The 12,609-nt window shown below is 36.8% G+C and overlaps 1 pseudogene; it reads left to right on the top strand.

Annotated features, from left to right (window-relative positions):
- Nucleotides 1–9,401: 9,401 nt before the first annotated feature.
- On the top strand, nt 9,402–12,264 carry LOC149822258 (uncharacterized; annotated as a pseudogene).
- The last annotated feature ends 345 nt before the right edge of the window (nt 12,265–12,609 follow it).

Below are 12,609 nucleotides of genomic sequence, written 5' to 3'. Positions count from 1 at the left end.
CAAAAAAATGAAAAAGAACATACTTTTAGTTATGTGATGTTTTCATATTCTCAAGGGCTCAGACACAAGTTGAAGTGTTTGATTCCCATGTCAAAAAAGATAACGAAGGAAATCACTTATGTGTCTAAGTTAATATCTATGGCCTATTTTGTTTGATCAAGTAAAGCCTAAGGGGTGTTTACACCTGGTGCCCTAAAGCCATTTGGTTTGGGAGCCACCGGCCTGAAAGACTGTTGTTACATGAACTTTATAGAGATCTTAATAGATATTGACATTGCACGTGACAGAGAAGCAAACTATATGAAAACTATGAAAATGGAAGGTCTAGTGACTCAAACAATTAAGTCTGAGGGATACTTTATATTTGGTGCCCTAAAGTCGTCTAACCTGGGAGTTACTGACCCAAAACTCGTTACACAGGTCACAAAACTGGAAATTTGATATAGTGCTCGACAAAAGAAAGAAAAAGTGTAGAAAAAATTGAAAATCTAGAAAAAAAAAAGAAAAAAAAAAACAAGAAAAGAAAGATCATAAAAGAAAAAGTTCACTACTTATGAATAAGTATTGAGAAAACTTGTGCAAAAAACATATGAGTGAAGACAAGTAAATAATGACATGTGTATATTTGATTTTCTAAGATTAAAGCATAAATGATTATGGTTTTTCTTAGAAAAGTAGAAGAAAAAGTTTTATTCTGTGGTGGCCTGTAAAAGACTCTAATTATGTTTTGAAAGTGTAATGGCATGAAATATTTGTTAAAACAAACTCCTTAACTGCCTAATGCTTCTTGAATTAAAATTTTTATGCATACATGACCGAGATTTTTGTGGGTAGCATCACTGCAAACGCTCACGAGACCTTACTCGTCCACTTGGGTAACCCAGATGTTTAAAGGGCTTGTTGTATATGCTAAATGCAATCGTGATTTCTACGAAAGTGAGTTAGGTTTTTGCTTTGATTAGTTACTTTATTTTTTATTTTTTGCTTTAGTTCGATCGATGACTAGCAAACGATAAGCATGAGAAAATTTGATCATACATATATTTTGTATTTTATCGATTTTATTTTATGCATGATCCATATAAAAATCATATTACAAACTTATTTTTATTGTTAGTTTCGAGAAAATTGTATTAAAATTGAAAATATTAGAAAATCACCAATTTTGAAGGTTGCCATGTATTTTTTTAGTATTTTATTTAATTTAGGAGTTTTTAATTTATAGTTTAATTAGATTAGGAGAGTAGTTACTAATTTTAATTAGTTTAGAAAAAACCTCTTTTGAACAACACATTTTTAGGAAGACTTATTTTGGAATTTCTGAAAAAAAAAATTAGACTTCCATAGAAAATTATGTTTTCACCTAATTTTTAGTATAAATAATACTTTTTAAGTTGTAGCGCACGTTTTTCCTTCTTGAAAAAAATGCAGACCTCTTCTCCCTGTTTTCTTCCTCCTTTTCGTTTCCAACTAGTTCTTCCCCGTTCTCTTCTTTTCTCTCTTTTTGATTCATCTTGCTTTTGATCTTTTTCTATCACCAGTTCTTTTTGCCTTGATCGCCAGAGGTACGCGCTACTCAAGGAAAATATCATCTTATTTTTCTCAACCCCTTCATCGAAAGTAAATCACGGTTTGCTTTTTCTCCACTGTTTCACCATAGTTTTAGTTTTTGCATATCATGAATCATGTCATTGCATCATCTATATATTTAATTAGATTAGTTTAGATTTAGCATCTGAAAAAAATATATTCTTAAGTTTGATTTAATTTAGATCATGTTCTTTATTTTTGGTGTTTATTAGATTAGATTAATTCAGATTTCTCAATTAATCGATTTAAGGTTTTTGTAGTTTCTTTTATTTCTTTTTTTATTTTTGTCAATTAGATTTGAATATTTTTTGTTTATTTTTAGTATTAGATTATTTTAGTTAGTGTTTAGTCATGTTTTTGCTTTCTATTAATTTCTTAAATTAGTTTTCATTTAATTATTAGTTTAAATTAGATAAATCAGTAAATAAATAGATTAGTTATTTTAATTTTTATTATTTTAGTAAAATAGATAGTTTAATTATTGTTTTTATTAATTAGTTAAATACTTATTTACTTCCAAAAAAATTTATTTTCAGCAAATAGATCATAAATAGTTGTTTTAAGCCAATTATTGTTTTTAGTTAAGTAGTCTTGATTTAATTGATTTAGGATAATTAGTTATTTTGGTTATCTATTAAATTCAGTCACATTAATTCTGTTAATTAAAATAGTGTTATATCTAATTTAATGTCATTAGATTAATTAGAATAATTAAAAGTTAGATTAGTTACAATAGATGTAGTTGATTCCCGTTTCTCTATTGTATTATCATTCTTTTTAGCATAGGTAATCTTGATATATATATTTTTTTAGATATAGCTACTTCCATGAGACTTAGTTCTCCATTATCTACAGCCCACACGTCCAGATTCGTTTAGTGGTTAGGTAGTTGATATTTACTTGTTCTTGAAGTCAATTGAGTTCCAACATAACCGATTAGTCTTGCTTCATTGTAGCTTTGACGTAGTTAGTTTCCTTCAATCCTAGATTGCTAAATTTGTTAAACTCTGCACAACAGTGATAGATTAGATGTTATCTTGTTAGTTAGCTAGTTTACCATTGAGTAGAATCATTATTCAAGTTAGTTTTAATTAATGCACAAAATTTGGTTCATGTTTCTTGATAATTATTTAGTTAGTTAGCAACTTAATACTTGATTTCTTGATGCTTTATTAATAGTTAGATCTTGAAATTTGTTCTAGCATGTTAGCTAGTCAATTAAATTAGTTAAATTTGTTAGTTTGCTACTTATTTTCATTAATTAATTAGTCATTAATCATCAATTTTAGTCAAGTTGGATTTTCGACCAATTTAGTTTTCTTGTGTTTCTGGTTATAGAATCTTGTTAGTTTGTTATAATTTAATTCTTGAGAGTTAGTTTTGTTATTTTGTCTTTTAGCACTTTAGTTTGTTATTAGTTAGTTACATGTTAGTTTATTTCATGATACCCTCGATTGGCAACGGCCTCGCAGGCCTTCCCCCATCGCCAACCCTTCAATCATCCTCATTCGCCTCAGTCGTCGATCCATAACCTCCACCCTTCCAGACTCTTCTCCCCCCCTCTTTAAAAAGAGCACGTAGGAAGACCACAAACTCATCCGTCTTCACCCCAGCATCCCTCTGCTCTTTATATGATCCGCCTTCACCCTTCCACAGCCTTCTTGTTCGATCCGTCTTCTACCCTTCCATGCACTTTTCTTCACGCATCTTCTTTTCTTCTCCCCTTCCTGGAGTTTCTCCCTTGGTCGGCGAAGGGATCTTCAGTTCCAGCAAGAAAAGCGGAAGAATTCCCCGTAGCTGCAGCGCACATCCATCATTCCCTGTTCGGCTACCCCGACATCCTACTGTAGTCCTCGTCACGATTACTACTCCACCTTTGGCAACAGTTCCTACTGCAAACCAGCAAAGTCTTTTGATGCAAAATGTGGTGCCTTTAACTCATACGACCAGGCCATCACTATCCTCAGGATTGTCAATTCCTAGAAGTGCTGAAAATACTAGACTGGCTACTGATCAAAGGTGGAACAACCCTGTTGCACCAATACCTCGGTCTGAAACTTCACTCGGTATGACTTCTGAACAGAACTGGAGGCCTACTGGGCGAATGAGAGGAAGCATAGACATAAGCAACATGAATTTGGCTGGTGGTTGGGTCAATCCTAGTGTTGTAAGCCAATATGTGACTCAACAACAAGTTTAAAGCCAATATCTGACTCAGCAACATGCCCAACAAGTTCAGCCAAGATCAATTTTGGTACCATCTCTGCCTCCAGCCAAGTAAAACATGTTGTTTCGTGTTCCCTAGCAGAAAATTGTGAGTGTTTTAACAGAGATTACATGATAAAGCTATCCTTCATATCAAATGTTAGTATTCTAGTCTATTTTGCATTACTATTTTTTTTTCTTAGTTACATATCAACACCTAGCCACACCCATTAGAAGTGTTTCACTGTGTGCAATAAAATCTTGTCATGCCATATAGAATTGTGCTTGGTGGGATGTATCAGCTGAAAACATCCTTATGGGCCCACTGCAATCCCTTTAAGGTGCTGGAAGTATACTGATCGGCTGTGAGATCCGTTTAAATGTGTTGTATGAAGATATCTGGGCAGAAAATCATTTTCATGTACTGCATAAGGTACTGATCTTCTTATTCAAGTAGTTGGTTTCTCATCAACTATGCAGCAGAAACGGCAGTTATTCCTCAGAAATATATATTCTCCTGTAAGAAAGCCCTGGTGCAAGTACTAAGGTTGGTTTTACTTCAAATGTTAACAGGATATCAGTCCATTGGTGTGTTCATTTCTGCTTTGCATTGGAATGGTTAGGTCTATATCTGCATTATAGCTTGTGTTTAGATATGTCCTGCATCTGATTTATCATTGCATTCTCATTACCCATCTTATCGCATTCCTGATTCCATTTTCATTCAAGAAATTTTGTTTGCAGCAATACCATTCATGCTTTTTTTTTCCATCATATTCTTTTTTTTATATAGAAATCTATGGACACTCAGTAAAATCCACCCGCACCTGCTGCTATCATATGTATCACTACCTTACCCTTCACTGTTGCCACCATCTACAGCCCCATTACACCACATTTAAACACCTTGTGTCACTCCACTGCACTATACATGTACACGCAGTTTGTGCACAACACGTCACCATGTATACCGTGTTGTAGCTTTGTGAATTTCCCTAAGCACAACAGCCATGTGAGCTACTGTAGCCCCTTGCTTCCAGCAATAGCTGCGAAAACCAATCTCCTTCCACACCTAATTCACTTTCTCACGTAGCAGGTATCATTCCAGCATCAATACCTTTTCTTGAGGTGCTTCCCATCCTGTGTCTTGATATGGTAATTCGAGACCAATTCTTTGGCTATTGGTGTTGTAGGTTGAGCAGCCACTATAAGATATATGCTACAATCTTGGTTTTGATCTACAAAGAACCTCGCTTCCTCACCTTTGCACCATAGCTTTCACAGCCACTCCTATGCCATGTACACCAACCTTGTCACCACCATTCCATCACATATACCTGTTACATCCTTGGCATCTTTCTACAGCAGCATCCATGGTGCCACTCACACAATAGCAAGTGCCTCACCTTCAACTCCAATATCTCACAACACTATTATCTATCCCCTCTACGTATTCTATATTCACCTAACCCCCGCCATATTGTCGTCATTATTAGTATACATATCCATCTCGCTCAGCATTTCACTGCATCAATTACACAGTCCTATATTCACCTCATTTCATTTTCCTGTAACATGTACTTTCCCTGCACCACTGAAACAGTAGCATAACAAGTCTTCCCTATCTCTCACCAGATGTAGTTTCCCTGTCCACTGTTTAATATCCATAACCTCAGCCACATTAGGTACTGTCATCACCTTATTCCAGCACCCATCCTTACTCATCCCTAGCTATACCTCAACCCCATATCACCTCTACAAATCACCATTGTAGCATACGTGCTGGTACAACATCTCATTTGCATTTTTGCTCCACACCTTGGCATTTTGGTATCTTCCACAGCATTTGCTCATTTGTATACTTTACATTCAACATTCTTAGCCACATTTCCTGCACACCCCTTTCGTATACAGATTTTTCACTAGCATAAAAGTGATACATGCATGTGCTTATGTGTATATATATGCTCTCATGTAAAGTATGCATATGTGTGTTCTATCATTTATATAAGTATGACTCCTTGCATGTTTGTTTCTTTGTTAAGATAGGCACACCCTTATGCATTCCTGAATTGTAATCTCCACTTATATTCTTCTACCATTCTGTGCTAACTTGAATTTTGTAGGAACTATGCAGAAAATGTCATTTTTTTTCTTAGATTTGGAGTTTTAAATTGTAATAGCAAGATATAACGAGAATTCTTTACATTTCCAGTCTTAGATAGAATGAATGAGCATTGTAAATGTCATAAATTGCTTGTTTTCATACTTTTTGCCTTTATTTTTCAAAAATCAACAAATGGGAACACGAATGGCACGTGCACCATTCTAATAGGAGGTGATTAAATCCTAAGTTGATGATTTACATCAATGGTCATAGTCAGGATGTGAACAAGACTTAGGATTTTCATCTTTTATGGAATAACACTGGATTCCTCTTAAAAAATCATCATATTTTTAATATATATCTTCTTCTTTTATCAGAGTTTAACTCAAAATTAACTCAACATATATATCAATGGCCATAGTCAGGATATTTTGAGAGTTAATTTCATTTTAAACTCTATAAAAGCACCAAAATATGTTTTATTCTTCACCTGAATTCAAATATGATTATTATATAATACATTCGATGACCATAGTCAAGGATGTATTATATTTTCAATCTTATTTAAATTCATTTAAAGAATGAAATAAGCTTTCAAACTCAATTTCAAAATTCTTTGAATTCATTCATCATTTAGAATAGAATTGCATCATATTTTCAAAATTCTTTTTCAAAATCCAAGTGATCCTTATTATCTTTTCTTCAAATTTCCATTTCAATTCATCTTTCTATCTCATTTCAAAATTCAAAATCCAAATTTAAAGTCCAATTTGACTTTGAAATTCCAAATCCATTTTTATTTTAAATTCCACTTCAAATTACAATCAGAATTCAAAAGTTCAACTCAACTTTGAAACTCCAAATTCATTTTCAAGATTCAAATTCAAACTCAAATCAATATCTCAAAATCAATTTCAAAGTTCAAAATTAACTTTGAAATCTCTGATTTATCTTCTGATTTCAAAACTGAAGCTTTAAATCAAGATTCGTCATTAAGTCTTGATTCTCAAAATTCAAAATCAAAGTTTTGGGATTGATTTTGAAATTCGATTTTTCCTAAGCTTTAAATTCAATTTGGGTTTTCAAAACCCAGATCCATCTTCAAAAGTCCCCTTTGGACTTTTAAAATCCAACTGTAGATTTAGAACCCAATCCCAGACTTCGGATTCAATTTCATTTAGGATCCCGAAATTCAACTTCATTTTGGATCTTAGACTTCGGATCCAAATCCATTTAGGATGCCAGATTTCAAAAATCCAAGTCTATCTTGATTCCCAAAATCCAAAAACCAATTCCATTTTTCATATCTTATCTAGATCTCTTAAAACCAATTCCATTTTCCAAACTCAATTTGGATTTCTCAAAATTTCAAAACTTCGAATCTGGAATTCAATTCCATTTCAAATATTCATTTCCTTTCCTAAATCCAGGTTCAGAATTCAAATCCAAAGTCCATTTCTGACTTTGAAACTTCCTTTCTTTTTCTTTTATCTCAGCTTTAAATCATTCTTTTCAAAATCAAGATTTATTCTCGCCAACTCTGATTATTTCAAAGACTTAGAACTTCAAAATATCTTTTCCTGTTCTATCTCAAGTTCTAAGTTAGATTCAACTATTCAGAAATCATATCTTCATTCCATCATCACATTTTCACTTAGAAAATCTCAGATTTCCAAAATCATTCTTTTCAAAAGAGCATACATCCTTGCATTGCACAAGCATGATTCTTTGTGCATTTAGACTTAGAATAAATTCTTAGATAATCTTTTAGCAAAGCAAAAAGGCATAAATTCGACCATTGGTTCGATTACCTCTGGTAAAGGCGCCAGGAACCGTCGAACCTCTTACCGACGAGCGAATCCCGTCTCCCAATTTTTCTGCAAATATTTCAAAATGGAGGCAAGTAATTTTCCAAATATTTTCAAAATTAAGGTCAAGTGAGACCTTCGCAGAAGATTCCCTCTCTCTCTCTTTTTCTTTTCTTTTTTCTTCTCTCTTCTTTTTTTCTTTCTTTTAGTTTCTCCCTTCAAAAAGGAGAAAATAGAGGCTAGAAAGGAAAAGAGGAGGAAGAGAAAGAAATACCAAGAGAGAAAAAATTTTGCGATGATCACTCAAACCCATATTCTAACACTTATAACTTGGGTTGGCAGAACCATCACAATTTCTTATGGAGAAATCCACAACACCTTCCCCCTTCCTAGCAACCACCCAGGCAAGGCGGTTATGCGCTTGGTTTTAAGAGACCTAGTTTTCTCTCTTTCCAGCCATCCTATAGTCAGCCTCCATTCTAGGAGCCTGCATCCAGCCAGTCCTTTGAGGACAAGATGCTACAGGCTTTCTCGGATATTAAGGCAAACCTGAGTTTTCATACTGAGTCGATTTCCAAGTTAGAGACGCAAATGGAAAGCTCACTGAGGTGCTTAACAGGCAAAGTGAGGGGACATTGCTCAGTCAGTTGGTGATGAATCCTAAGGGTAAGAAGTCGATGCATGCCTTGCATAGAGGAGATGGTCATCAGAAGCAGGCTAAAGCGTTTTTCACCCTTAGGAGTGGAAAGCAATACTACTTGAGGGAGGCTGCAGAAGAAAGTGAGAGACCAGTTGAGCAACTGGTCCCTATCGATCCACCTTAAGACAGCTGGAAGGCTCCCTCATCTGAGCCTTCCAAATCATATATACCTAAAAACCCCTTTATTGAGGTGTTAGAGAAGCCGAAGTTGTTTGTCAAGCAGAGGGTGAAGATGCAGGAGATGCTTGCCATCCAGTAGGTCCCTACATACACAAAGTACCTAAAGGAGCTTTATATGCAGAAGTGGAAGTTGAGGTCCAATATTTCAAAGAAGATATATTTGACTGAGCAGGTGAGTTGAGTGCTTCAATACCTAACTCCACCAAAGCTCAAGGATCCAGGGGATCCTATCATTTCCTGCATCACTGAAGACATTATTGTCGAGCGTGCCCTTCTCGACCTTGCGGCAAGTGTAAACATCTTGCCAGGTTTCTTTTATGATGCTTACAGACTAAAAGAGATGAAGCCAACACTGATGTCCTTGCAGCTGGCAGATCATTCTATCAAGGTTCTGCGAGAGATTCTTGAAGACGTGTTGGTCAAGGTGGAAGACTTCTACTTCCCTGTTGACTTCATCATTCTTGATATAGAGGGAGTTGACAATGTTAGGCAGACGCCCATTATCCTTGGTCGCCCCTTCCTGGCCACTGCCAATGCATGCATCAATTGCCACATAGGAGCAATGGATGTGTTGTTTGGCGACAGGAAGATGAGGTTGAACATCTTCAATGCAGCAATGGGCTCTGCAAGAGCGGATGTCTATTTCTAGATCAGTTTCATTTAGGACTTGGTAGAGGCAGAGCCGATATAGACGTTGAGTGGTCCTCCTCAAGATGAGGATGATGAATCACTCTTGGGAGATGACCATGGTCTGCTTAATCAGTTGACAGGAGAAGCGTAGTGGACCTGGCAGTTTGAGCCACTTTCGGATATGGCAGAGAAGCCTGCCTTACCTTCTGTTGAGAGTCTACCTGATCTTGAGCTAAAGCCTTTATCAGCTTTGCTCAAGTATGCCTTTCTAGGCAATGATCGAATGCTCCCCATCATCATTTCTGCAAATGTGACTGACTCGCATGAGAGTCAGCTTCTTCAGGTCCTGCATGAAATAAGGAGGCGATTGGTTGGTCGATGGCGGATTTAAAGAAGATAGATCTCTCTTTCTACATGCATCAAATCATCATGGACGAGGATGCTAAACCCTTTTGGGAGATACAAAGGAGGTTGAATCCCCACATAAAAGAAGTGGTGAAGAAGGACGTGGTTAAATGGTTGGACGCAGGGATTATCTATCCCATCTCTGATAGTTCATGGGTGAGCCCTACTCAGGTTGTCCCCAAGAAGTTGGGGCTCATCGTTGCGTTGAACGATAAAGGAGAGATTGTCCCCATGAGGACCACCACAGGGTGGCGAGTATGTATTGACTATCGAAAGTTGAATAGTGTAACGTAGAAAGATCATTTTTCATTGCCATTCATTGACCCGATTTTAGAGCGGTTTGCAGAGCAACATTATTTATGTTTCTTGGATGGTTATTCAGGTTACAATCAGGTAGTTGTCTACCCCGAGAGGACTAGGAGAAGACTACCTTCACTTGTCCTTATGGCACCTTTGCATTTAAGAGAATGTTGTTTGGGCTTTGCAATGCCTTGACAACTTTTTAGAGATGCATGATGGCCATCTTCTCCCATATGGTCGATGACGTTCTTAAGTTTTTTATGGACGACTTCTCAGTTTATGGCTCTTCATTTGGTGATTATCTGCAAAAACTAGTGAGACAAATCTTATGCTTAGTTGAGAGAAGAGCCATTTTATGGTACAATAGAGGATTATGCTCAGACACATTATATATGAGAAAGAGATTGAGGTGGATAAATCCAAAGTGGAGACCATTTCCAAATTATCTCCACCAACCTCTGTGCGACAGGTATGTTCATTCTTAGGGCATGCAGGTTTCTATCGACGGTTCATTAAGAATTTTAGCAAGATTTTTAGACTATTATGCAACATGCTCTCTAAAGACCAGCCGTTTTGTTTTGATGATGCCTGTCTGAAGGCATTTTTGTCTCTTAAGGAGGCCCTAACCACTGCACCGATTCTGAGATCTCTCGATTGGTCTACACCTTTTAAGATTATGTGTGACGCTTTCGATTATGTAGTTGGAGTCATTCAGGGTCAGAAGGTCGAACAAAATTCTCATGTCATTTACTACGCTAGTAGGACTTTCTTTAATGCTCAGCTGAATTACACGACCACTAAGAAGGAATTGTTAGCTATAATGTTTGCGCTTGAGGAGTTTTGTTCATATTTGTTGAGCTCCAAGGTGATCGCTTACTCTGATCATGCCGCTCCATGGTACTTGATGAGTAAAAAGGATGCCAAACTGTGTCTCATTCAGTGGATCCTTCTGCTACAAGAATTTGATCTCAAGATTCGAGATAAGAGTGGATGTGAGAATCTTATAGCAGATCATCTGTCTAGACTGACTATGGAGCTATCTGTAGATCAAGGACAGATTGATGATTCATTTTTGAATGAGCAGTTGCTTCATGTCAAGCGTTTGCCCTAGTTCGCGCATTTCATAAACTATTTGGTGACTAGAGAGTTCCCTGCACATTGGAACAGGAACGAGCGAAATCGATTCATGTCGCAGGTGAACCATTATTTCTAGGAGGATCTAGAGTTGTTTCAGTTTTGCTCAGATCAGGCGATTCAAAGGTGTGTCCCCGAGGAGGAGTTTGATTCTATTCTAAAGTTCTGTCATTCTTTGGCTTATGGATGCCACTTTTCTAGCCAGAAGACCGTTGTAAAGGTCCTCCAGTCTGAATTTTTGCGGCCAACACTTCATAGATATGCTCACGATTTTTATTGGAGATGCCCCTTCTTCCCAAGAGCGATATGATGCCCCTTCTTCCCATTCTTGTTGTTGAGATTTTTGATGTTTAGGGTATCGATTTTATGGGTCCCTTCCCACCGTTGTTTGGCTTTATTTACATTTTAGTGGCGGTGGCTTATGTTTTCAAGTGGTTCGAGGTCATGGCCACCCTCAAGCACAATATCTTTAGTAGGTTTAGAGTCCCGAGATCGATGATTAGTGATGAAGGTAAGCATTTCTGGAATGTGCATGTTGCTTACTTACTTAGGAAGTACTCAGTACATCAGCAGATTGCTACACCTTACCATTCGCAGACGAGTGGCCAGGTTGAGGTCTCCAATAGGAAAATAAAGTAGATTCTTGAGAAGACAGTTCAGCCAGACCGCAAGGACTGGTCTTAGCATCTTGATTATTCCCTCTGGGCCTATAGGACTAGTTTCAAGACTCTGGTATATTCCCTTACCGATTGGTTTTTGGGAAGCCATGTCATCTCCCTATCAAGTTGGAGCATAGGGCCTTTTGGGCGATTAGAAAGTTTATTTTTGATATGGCCCAAGCTAGCGCTGAACATAAATTGCAGATGAGTGAGCTAGAGGAGTTGCGAAATGAGGCATACAAGAATGCTAAGATCTAAAAGGCTTGAACCAAGCGCTTCCATGATCATCTTATTTTGAGAAAGTGGTTCAAGCCTGGTCAAAATGTCTGACTTTATAATTTGCAGCTCCATCTTTTTCCAGGAAAGCTGAAATCCAGATGGGATGACCCGTTTATAGTACGAGAGGTGTTTACACATGGAGCAGTTGTTATTTTTTATCCTCGTATAAATGGGACCTTCAAGGTCAATGGGCAACGACTGAAGCCCTATGTTTATGATGTCGTGGTTAGTCAGGACATCGAGGTCATTGACCTCGTTGATGAGTGAGGCAACATACATCTTTGTATGTTGTATTTTTAGGATTCAATTTTTTATTCTTTCATAGTTTTCTTAGGATGCGTTTGTTTATTTCCTTGTTCATGAGCATAAATGCTAGATCATGTATGCATTGCATTTTGTGCATTTTTATGAGTTATAAACATTAAGACAGGTGGAATCTTTGTAGAGCTATTGATATACCGTATCAGGTAAGGTTCCACAACGTGGATCAGGTGACTTCTACTACTTCTCTCCCATTTATTTTCGTTCTCATATGCATTCACTCAGTTTCATGCAAGCATGGGGGAGTGCCACTGATGGGGGAGGGTGTAGTTTGCATACCCAATTTTTTTT

The sequence above is a fragment of the Nuphar pumila genome, chromosome 11 (assembly GCF_984573655.1).
Source record: "Nuphar pumila chromosome 11, dmNupPumi1.hap1.1, whole genome shotgun sequence".
Classification (NCBI taxonomy): Eukaryota; Viridiplantae; Streptophyta; class Magnoliopsida; order Nymphaeales; family Nymphaeaceae; genus Nuphar; species Nuphar pumila.
The sequence above is the reverse complement of the archived record's forward strand: the minus strand, read 5'-3'. Positions and strand labels throughout refer to the sequence as shown.